General features: G+C 58.5%; 1 long non-coding RNA gene across 1 annotated transcript; it reads left to right on the top strand.

Moving 5' to 3' along the window:
- The first annotated feature begins 201 nt into the window (after window positions 1-201).
- Window positions 202-2127, top strand: LOC116278410 (uncharacterized). The gene is made up of 2 exons (XR_004187738.2): window positions 202-775; window positions 1632-2127. It is a non-coding gene; the product is annotated as an uncharacterized lncRNA (long non-coding RNA).
- The last annotated feature ends 8687 nt before the right edge of the window (window positions 2128-10814 follow it).

The raw sequence follows: 10814 nt of genomic DNA, 5'->3' as shown, positions 1-10814 counted from the left end.
ACTCCCGGCGGTTGCCGCGAGAGCCCGCCCTTGACAGATGTGTTCCGGCCTAGAATTCTCGCGAGATCTGCGGCGTACGCGGAGCGGCCTGGGAAGTGTAGTCTAGGGCACTGGACCCGGCCGTGGAGAAAGGGGAGGGCTACGCTACCCATCATCCCCCGCGCGCCGCTGTCTCTGGCGTTGCCTGGAGACGGGCGGGGCGTCAGCGTCGCCCTGCGGGAGCGGCGGCCCGGGTCCTCCGCGAACCCTCAGCGAGGCCGCCCGTCGGTTTCCGGAGACAGCACCGCGTACTCGGGCCTGGTGGACGGCTGGGCAGGGAAAGGCCGCTGTGAGGTTTGCTTCCTCTGTGCGGAGTCCCCGGGCCCAGCTCCGCCACTTTCGCCTTCCTGGCGAGGCAGAGCCCTGCTCACGGGTGGGGCCGGGGCACATTGGACACCCATGCCTGGCCCGCACCAAGGCTGCCCTTTCAAGCCGCCCTGGGGCATGTAGAGCTGGTCCCTGGGGAAGGCTGTGCCTAGGGGCTTGGAGAAAAGCGAGCAAGACAACTACCGCCCTTGTGTCCGGCGTGGCTGTTCCCTCCTTGGTGGTGGGGACCCCACAGGCAGGAAAGGACGCTGGGTGTCCCCCACGAGGATGTCATCGTGAATGAAGGGGCTGCTTTCTGTGGAGCGGGGACTTCGAGAGCAGTGTCTGGGCCAGCTTGTCTGAGCAGAGAGCCCTGGACCAGGAAGGCCGACTGCTCTGAGCACGGGCACCTGTGACATGGGCTTTTCAGGTCTCTCGCACTTCCTCTTTCAGTGTGAATGGGGGTGAAAAGGGAAGAGGTGTGATCTTGGGTTTCTCTGAGCTGGTGTTGCTGGTCCGACTGGGTTACTCTTTCCACGAAATTTCCACCGCATGGCCTTGTGGTGCCTCCTAGAGGCTGTGAATGGTTCCCACGGTCGGTCCCAAAGACCATGGGGTCTGGGTGACAGGACTATCTGGTGTCCTGGGCTGGCTTTATCCCAACAGGATGACACAGGTGGAATTTCCGCCTGTGTGGTTTCAGGCTCTGCCTCTGAGCTGAGCTAGACAAAGAGACAGAGCAGCACTCCTAACTCCTCGGTAAATGGGATCATGTGTGTGCTGATAAGAGGGCGAGGACCCTCAGCATTTCTGGGGCGTCTGAGTGAGAGTCATGCAGGCTGGGTTAGGATTTGCAGGTACGGAGTGTGAGTGCCCAGGACAGCTGGCATCAGCTCACTCCCGGCCTCCGGGCTCCCTGACTCAGATGCCAACCCAGCCTCCTTCACACTGGCTTCTGTGCCAACTGGCAGTCCGGCCCAAATCCTGCGGGTTCTTTTCCCCTTTGGGATGCCACCTCAGGACATTCACCCCACGTTTGAATGTTCAGAGTGTTCAATGGAAATAGAACATCAGTCCTGCAGTGTGAGGCTGATCGCCAAGTAAGTACTGGAGACCGAGGGGCAAGTCATGTGTGTCTTCCCTCCTGGAGGATGGTGTCCACTGAGTTTCCTTAGATGGGGGTGGCCTGGGAGCTTGAGCCCATGGTGGCCCTCGGGGGCCTCTGGCAGGAGTTGACGTGGGCTTCAAGCACGAACTCAGAATGACACCCTGTCTCCATCCATCAGAACTGTGGAGGTCACTGATGATGGGATTTCAAGTTGCTGTGATTCTGACTGCAAAGAGGGAATCTCCAGGACTGGATTGTGCTTGGGAACATGACAGCTTTTGTGGGCCCTGCAGTCAGGAGTAGCCTGACCCCATAAACCAGGACATTTGAGACGTGGCCTTGGGCGGTGGTCCTGCCTCATTAAAGCAGTCTCCCTGCCACCCGCCATTGGCACCCCTGGGGCCCTGCACCTGCCAACTGTGTGTGCCACAGGGCTGCTTCATGTATCTCTGTTCATTCCCGCTCTCGGTTGTTTTCTGAAGACCAGTGGATGCAGTGTTTTTCCGGTGTATTTACTGCTGAGCCTACCTACTTCAGCCCCAAGTCTCCTCATGTCACATCATCCGTTAGCGCCTTATTTCATGTGGGTGACGTTTTCTCTCCAGTGCATCTCGGTAATGTCAAACGTGGGCGCCCTGAACATGCTTCAAATAAATCTGCAGATGGGACAGTGAGCTTGTTCTTGACTGAGTCTTTGCCGAGTCCTGAGCCAGAGGCTTGGGTCTGGGCCAAGGTAGGCATTCAGTGGGGCGGAGGCCTGGTTTGCGTTGGGTGAGGGTCCCTGGGACGGTGGACACAGCAAGGCAAGGGGTCTGAGGAGTCCTCTCGTGGGATGTATTGGAAACTTGGTATTTATGGTTTTTTCCCATAAAGTTCCTGAAATGAACAATAAAACTGTCTGCAACTTTTATCTTTCTGTGTGGGAGTTTCTTGAAGTCTCACGTAACCCACTGCCCCCTTGACACCTCTACTTGCAAGTCTTATCCATAGTCACACCCCACAGGTCCACAGGGGACCCACATCTTACTAGGTTGAAGTTCTCTCCTACTTTTTTTTTTATTTGTTTTTTGGTTTGGTTTTAATCAGGAATGGATGTTGGGTTTTGTCAAATTTTTTTTTTAAATCTATTGAGGTGGTTTTTCTTTTTGAGTGTGTTCACGTAGTGAATCACACTGATTCTTTAACATTGAACCAGCCTCACATTGCTGAGAAAACCCCATCTGGTCATGATATGTTATCCTGTTTATATATTGCTGTATACAGTTGGCTAAAATTCTCCAGGTTGAGAATTTGCTAAGAGTCTTTGCATCTGTTTGTATCTGTTTCGAGAAGGACGCTGGCCTGTGGTTTTCTTGGAAGCCTGCGTTAGTTGTCAGGGTCGCGGTGGCCTCCCAGAACGGGTTGGGAGGGTTGTGTCCTCTTCAGGTTTCTGCACCAGTTAGCAGAGATCAGTCTTGTTTCTTCCTTGATTCCTTGGTAGAATTTTCACCAGTGAAGCCATCTGGATCTGGAATTCTCTTTATGAGATGGTTTTTAACTGTAAATTCAGTTTCTTTCGTGAAGGTGTCTACGTATTCTGAGCAAGCGGTTTGGCAGCCTGTGGTTGGTTGGCAGTTGTGAACTTCACCTTGGTGCTGGACCCGTGCCGCTCTCACTGGGCTGAGGGCCCATCGTCAACTCCAAGGGAATGTCCGTGCCAGATCAGTGTCTGATGGGGAGTGGCCCCTGTGGCCCAGACAAGGCCAAGAGAGAGGTTCTGGGGACACGAGCCACATGGCCCTAACCCTGTTAGGTTAAGTGGGGAATATAAGGGCATCTCTTAGGAGCTCTCAAATTAATAATTTTCAGACTACAATGGAAAATATATTTACTATCTTAAGGGCCACAGAAATGCAAAATCCCATACAGGGATCATGTAGGGATGCTCCCTGAAGGCCACAGGGAGCGTGATGGGACGCGGGCCGGTGCCCAGCAAACCGGCCGGAGTTGGAGCCACGATCTGTCCAGCATCCCACAGAAATCTTCAGGTCGAGGGTACTGCCCCCGAGTGGGTGCCTCCCCACCCCGGGGACTCTGATTCAGCACAGGGCGGGCTAGGAGAATCAAAAAGTCAGGCCTGATATTTTTTGTGCTGAAATGGAAGCAGCACGTGCTTTGTAATGCGTGAGGGAACTTGTCTTACTGAGATGGCCAGCCTTGCCGCCGAATCATTGTTCAAGCAAGGGCATTATTGAGGTTTGTTGCTTTAAGATGAAATCCTACTAAACGCATGTAAATGTTGAAGATTCAAGATAATTTTTGGAATGACCTATATATAAGTTTAATTCATGTAGATATCGATCAGTTATTTAATTGGGAGGATTTTGTTAATTCAGATAAAGTTTAAAAGGAAATAGAATGTATTACACTTGTAAATAGTTTAAAATATTGGAAGGTGGGCAAGGGACATGGAGGACGTTTCACTGAAAAAGCTGCACAGATGGCAGGATGCTCAGCACCGTGAGCCAGAGACACATGAGTTAAAACCATGTGCGGTGCTGCCACACACCCATCAGAATGCCTAAAATTAAAAGCAGCAATGACACCAAACGCTGGCAAGGCTGCAGAGACTGCTCTTGCATTGCTGGTGGGGCGTGAAACGGGATAGTGCTCAGGAAGGCTGTTTTGACAGTTTCTTGTAAACTGAACATGCACTCACCACGTAAGCCAGCCACTGAATTCCTGGCATTTATTCCAGAGAAATGACAACTGATGTCCAGACAAAAAACTATACACAACTGTGCACGGCAGTTTTATTTGTAAAAGCCAAAACCTGGAGACAACCCAGGTGTCCCTCAGTGGGAGAACAGATAATCCAGCTGTGGAGCAGCCTCACGGTGGAATACCACCAGTGGCAACAGGGTGGCTTCAAAGGCGTTTGCTGGGTGAAAAGAAACCAGTCACAGAAGTTCCCACTTATTCCTGAAGTGACAAAATTATTCCTGAAGTAACAGATAACAGTGGGAAGTGGGGCCACTGGCAGGGCAGCTGGAAGGCTCCTTGTGGGGGACACTCTGCACCTGATTGCAGGGTGGTCCCAGGAATCACACCTGGGACAAGGTGACAACTGAAGACACATCAGGGCCAATGCCACGATTTGGGGAAGATGTTCCCGTCGGGGAAACAGAGTGGCTCGGCTGCCTCGGCCTTGACCGTCCCAGTCTTTGGTCTGTGTCTTGTCTCCTGAAACCCAGGGACCTTCTTCATGCTCAGCTTTCCCTGTAACACAGCTGCCTGTTCAGAGGGTTCCCAGCCCCTCCTATCCTGCCACAGCGGAAAGGGGAGGCCCTCTCCTCGCCACCAGCCTCCAGCCAGGAGGGCCCAGTGGAGCCTGAGGCATAAACAGCCTGCCTGCCTCCTGGGGCTCCCGGAAGGCCTGTGGGTCCTTTCTGTTGCGTCAGCTCAGGAAGGCGGGTCCCCCAGGGCCACCCAAGGGAGCAGGCGTGCCCAGGACCAGCTCTTCCCGCTACTCATCAATTATCCACCCTGTGTTCCCAGGGGGTTGCCCTTCCTAGCTCCTCCCCACTAAGAAAGCGCCCCTCAGGCCTGTCCCTGCCCGGCCCCCGCTGGGTGTCTGGGGCCCAGGGAGGAGCAGGTGAAGGTCCTAACTCCTCCAAATAGGCCCCCCCTCCCCCGCTGGTGGAGGCTTAGTCATCATCTAACCAATCACCTACAATCAGAAGGAGAGTTTAACAGCTGTTTACAACCCGCCACCCCTAGCAAGCCCTCCCCAACCAGGCCCGTTTCCCTGGGCTGTGGGCTGCTCGTCCTCTGAAGACCAGCTGCTCCACCCTGTGCTCACCTCCCAGGGTCCTTCCCATGGCTCCCAGTGCACAGCGGGTGTGCTGGCTCCCTGTGGTGGGGCTGGGGTCACCCCGAGCCCCCCAGGAGCTGTGGGCTGCAGGGCGCGGTCACCTGGTGAAGGGCTGGATGGGCAGTACCTTGGGGGTGTCGGCCTCACGGGCGCCTGGCCTGCCAGGCTGACCTCCGGGCCCGCCTGCACCCACTCAGCTGAAAGCCAGAGAGCGCATCTGACCTTTGCCCCAGGGCCCCAGCCTGGCCGGGGGACCACGCCTCCTACTGTCGTTAGCAAACCTCAAGTGGGCTGCGATGACCATGCCTGGCTGCCTCTGCGCCTGGCCGCCCTGTCTGGGCCCAAGGTCCCCAGTGCCGTCCTGGGAGGCCTGTCCCTTGAGGGTGGTGCATTCTCAAGCCGGCATGCAGGAGGCGCCCTTGTCCAGCAGGCAGCTTGGCCAGTGCGTCTGCAGCCCCAGGCCCTCCAGTGAGGGGAGAACCGGGCCTGGGCCCTTTCCGGGAGGCACAGAAACAGGGGTGTGGGGGGGCGCTCCTGAACTGGCCCTGAGGCCCCCTCCCTTGGGGAGGAGAAGGGGATGCTTCCTCAATGTGTGACACCCAGTGCTTGCCTGTCCTGGGGCCTCCTGAGGCCCGACCCCAAGCAGCGGAGAGTGGCCCTGGCCAACTCGGCGCTGGGCATCCTGCCTGCCAACCACACAGGGCCTTGTGTCTTCCAGTACGCGCCAGAGGCTGCTCCTTCCCTGTCCTGGCCGTCCCAGACCCCTCCCTCCGGATCACACCCTCGGGAGGGTCTCCTGTGGGCTCACCTCCTCCCTGACTGACACCGGAGCCCCCCAGGTGATCCCCCAGCCCCTGAGCTCCGCCAGCTGACCCCACATGGTGGCCACAGCCTCTCTTTTCACCCAGACGGGTTCTCCAGAAACACAGGTGGCAGGATGCACGCAGACAGAAAGGGGTTTATGGCGAGGAACTGGCGGTCTGCGAGGCCGAGAGCCCCGCAGTGTGCTTGAGGCCCAGGAGAGTGGGTGGGGTCTGAGCCCGGAGACAGGAGGGTCCCCTCTAGTGGGGAGGGTTGGCCTTTTTGTTCTATTCAACGGATCGGATGAGGCCCACCTCACAGGTAGGCACCTGCTTTCGTCTGTCCCCCCATTTAAGTGCCAGTCTCATCCCAAACCCCCGGGATGTGATTCGACCATGTATCCGGGCTCCCTGTGGCCCAGCCAAGCTGGCACAAAGTCTCGCTGGGGAGACTCGGGCTGCATCAGAGGTGCTGTGAGGAGTGACATAAGCGAATGGGGTGAGAGCGCACATGTTCCTGTGAAAAGCAGGTGGAATGCTTGAGAAGACGAGGACCCATGTCCCCATGATCCTGTGGGCAAGAAGCTGTGAGGCAACAGTGCCAGGAGCCGCCCCCCGGTCGAGAGCATGCAGCCTGGCATCTGAATGCGTGGACGCTACGTGTGTCTTCTCAGAACCCCTCCCACTTTACACTCTCGACCAACCTCCAGTCCATCAGCAAAAACAAAACCTGCAAGTGGGCTTCCGAGAGAAAGCAAAGCAAAACCAGCCCAGTGCGCTGACCCCGCCCAGGGCCAAGGGGGCCCACCACCCGAGCAACCCTCCCTCCCGACTCTGCGACTCACTTCTGAGTGGACACAATGTGGCAAAAGGACGAAACTTTCAAGGCTGGTCTCCAGTGGCTGTGGTCACCCTTGCTGCTCAATGAGTTCCGAGCCCCACTTGGCCAGCCAGGCAGCCTTGGGACACGTCAGCGATGCTGCTGCTCCAGGCACTGCATTGGGGGTCGTCTGTTACACAGTGGCACATGACTGACACATGGTCGATGCATTGGGGGTCATCTGTTACCTAGTAGCACATGACTGACACATGGTCGATGTGGAAGTGCCTTTCCCTGCCCCTTCCCACATTGCCAGGACCTGCAGCACTCTGGCTGACCTCTGGGGTGACCTCTGGTGGCTTCCCGTGAGCCTCATACTTCCAGGATTTCCCGCTGCCTCTGTCCTCCCCAGTCCCTGAGCTGGCCTTCACCCCAGGCCGGGCTGGAATCCCCCACCCCAGGCTGCCTGGGCCCCACAGGGCTGCCACAGGGTCCTCTGACTTTCAGCCCATTTAATACTTAACCCTGAGCACCAAGCCCCACCCTGGGCAAATGTTTATTTGGCAATTAAGAGCTCACCAGGACGAAGGCCACGGAAGGTTCTTACAGCCATGGAGGCACATAAGCAAACTGTAGTGGCCAACTGGCCAGGAAGGGTCACTGGCGTGGGGGCCCTAAGCCGTGGGAGGGGACCTGGATGTGCCTTGCGGATTTCGGGTTTCATGGCAATGTAGAGCTCAGACGCCCCACCCGGCAGAAGGCCATGCTTGAGGGACTTTAGACATCTGTCCCCAGCGCAGAGGGCGTGGGAAGCCCTGCGCAGGATGTGTCTTGATGCCTGGGCCTCTGTGTGCTGACAAGGTGATAAGAGGTGCAGGTGATTAAAGGGGCCCGTGGCCCTGGAGCACCTGGAGCCTGCGAGGGCCGTGGCCTGGAGAGACGCCCAAGGGTGGCTCTCAGGGAGGCCTGAGGCAGCAGGGAGCCTCTGGGTCAGGCTGGGCAGAACGCTCAGCCCGCCCCCCGGCCCGACCCTGTGCTGGCCCGGCCTCAGGACACAGCACAACCGCCCCCTGAGCTCAGGGACAGTGGCGGGAACCCTGCAGGCCTCTCCTGGTGGCACACCACTACCAGCCTTGGTCCCCTTAGAGGAGGCCTTGGGGGCTGCGGCGTGTCCTGCAGTCCCCAATCAGAGGGACTTACAGGCCAGGAAGGGAGCTGCCCCCAGGCCACAGCGGAGCCCTGCCTCTTTCAGCCACAGCAGCAGGTGGCTGCTGGCTGAGTGGGCTGGGCCTGTGCAGGGATGGACCCCAGAGTTGGCCCCAGGCTGGTCAGTGCTGGCCCTTGGCTTCTGCCTGGATTCCAGCCAGGACACCTCCTGCCCAGGCCCTTGGGCTGCCCTGGAACAAGGAAGCTGGGTAGCAGTTGTGTCTCTCACTAATCCCCAGGAATCTCCTGTAGGTGCAGGTTCCAAGTGCCCAGGGCCGTCACCCACGCAGCCCCGGTCCCCTCTGCTTTCTGGGTGCTGGGCCCACAGTCAGGGTGCATGGAGGGGTGCACACCACGGAGCCTGACCCACACTCTTCCAGAGACTTGAGCCAGCTGGGGAGCAAGGAGCTGACAGACACCCCCAGGCTCCCAGGTACACAGGTACCCCACAGCCCTGCGCAACCCCGCACAGCCACCAGCCCCAGGGGCACGAGCACACACTGCTTCCACTCGAGAGCATGGAAGACAGGTGGGAGGTGGGAGGGGAGGGGGCAGGGGCACAGCCCAGACAGGTGGAGGGAGGCCCTGCAGCTCTGGCTGGGAGCAAGAGCGTGGTCCCACACTGCGAGGTGGTCCCAGTGTCCCCAGGGAGCAGCACTGAAGAGGCCCAGTGCCTGCCCCTCCATGGGGGCCCAAGGAGGCAGCCAGCCTGCAGAGCCTGGGGGCTGATTCTCCAGCCCCACTCCTGATCAGATATGGGAGGAGCCTCGAGGCTACTGTAAAGTGGACGTGAGCCCAGCACAGTGGCAGCCACTTGCCCAGGGCGCTGGCTCTCTGACCTCATCCCAGGAATTCTCATCAGAAACAGGAGGCAAGGCACTCACCCAATACCCCAGAAACCAACCTGAGCCAACCCTGTTGTGGACAGGTGACACAGGCAGCCTCGAAGGCACCAGGGGTTCTGTTCCAGGCCAGCCAACGCAGTGAGGCTCACGAGAAAGCTGGTCACATGAATGCCCGGTTTCCCGTGCGTGTGAGGTGATGTTCACACTACACTGCAGTTTACTGTGTGCAGCAGCGTTACGTCTGAAAAAGCAATGTGCGCACCTTAATTTAAAAATAAGGTTGCTAAAAAATGCTAACCATCACCTGACAGTGCAGGGTTGCTGCAGAACTTCAGTTTGTGAAAAACACAGCATCCACAAAGTGCAGTAGAGAGTGCAGTGTGCAGCCAGAACACCGTGTGCAGTGCACGTGCGACACCAACAGTGGGAGGAGGTACGGCCCGGCCTTGAGCTTCCGGAAAGAGCACAGTTGGGTTTCACCCAGGATTTACTGATTCACATCGACACATGGAAACACATGTGACAGGGAGCGTGGCCAGCAGCCCGTGCGGGTCAGCGTGGTGGTGATTCCTCCTCACGGCTGCACACATCCCCGCCACGAGTAACTGCTTCATCGCTGGGGAGGACCCAGCCTGTGTGCCACGTGTGCTGTGGGCTCCTGCCCCCAGGGAGGCTCCCTGGCTCTTGCCAGGTGAATGGGTGACCGACGGTGGCCTCCCACTGCCCGGCTCGTGGCCACCGGCCCCTCTGGTAAATGCAGGAACTCACTGCTCTAAGGGATGGTGCCTCTCCCCGTGGGACTGAGCCAGCTCTGAGGAGAACCCATGGAGAACAGGAAGCGTCGTGTCCCCTTCTAAGCCCCCACGACCATGTTCTGCACCCTCCCAGCCTGGCCGCCCTGCTGCTGACGGCCCCAGGCAGCTCCCCAGGGGCCAGGGCTGCAGGCATCTCTCCCATCTGCATCTCCCAGCTCCTGCTTGGGCTGGGGTGCCAGGCGCCTGGCGGTTCATCGGGTGGAGCTGGGACAGTTAGGATTCCAGACTGTGGGCTCCTCAAGGCCACATGGCAGTCCAGAGGGAAGCACTGCTGAGCTGACACGGCGTCACAGTGTCCCTCCCATCCTGGGGAGAAGGCACCCATGGCCTTCCGAGGTTGCAGAAGCTCGGCTCACCGGGCCTCATGGGAGAGGCCGTCCCACCGCTATGGTCCATGGCGGTCGGAGGTCCTGCTCCGAGGAGGTCTTGCCAGCCGCTGGGCAGTATGATGTCCCCGAGGGCTGAAAGAGCCTCACCGCCACACTGCCCTTCCCCACCTGGACATCTGAGATGTCCCTGCAAACAGAGGCGATGGGTCCAGAGGGGCAGGATGGAAAGCTGGATGTGTAGCCAGTCTCCAGCTGGGCTGACGGCAGCCGACTCTGACACCAGCCCCGGTGCAGGGCAGACTGGTGCCCCTGCGGCGTGCGGGCTGGACCCTTGGCCCCTGCCCTGGTGCTTGCTCCAGGGCACACACAGCGCCTCTGACCCCTCAGCTCTTGGGAGATGTGGCCACGGTTCCAGCATTGCAGACTCCCTCTGACCGTCTCTGGCCTGGACCTGCTTGTCACCCATCCTCAGACCGGCCCCGGGAGGCACGGCTCCTCCTGGCCTTGGTTTGCAGCCCCCACTTGTCACTCCTGCCAGGGCGGGGGTGTCTTGTCCATGCAGAAGTGTCTCGTCCATTGCCAACTACTCCTGTACGTTGTGGTTTCCCCACAGATCTGATCTTTGCTCCGTATGCTCTGGCCCTGCTCCCCAGACGTAACTGTCCCCGCAACGAGTGAGAGCCACAAGCCCAC

This window comes from Vicugna pacos, chromosome 13 (genome assembly GCF_048564905.1).
Source record: "Vicugna pacos chromosome 13, VicPac4, whole genome shotgun sequence".
NCBI classification, from domain to species: Eukaryota; Metazoa; Chordata; class Mammalia; order Artiodactyla; family Camelidae; genus Vicugna; species Vicugna pacos.
The sequence above is the reverse complement of the archived record's forward strand: the minus strand, read 5'-3'. Positions and strand labels throughout refer to the sequence as shown.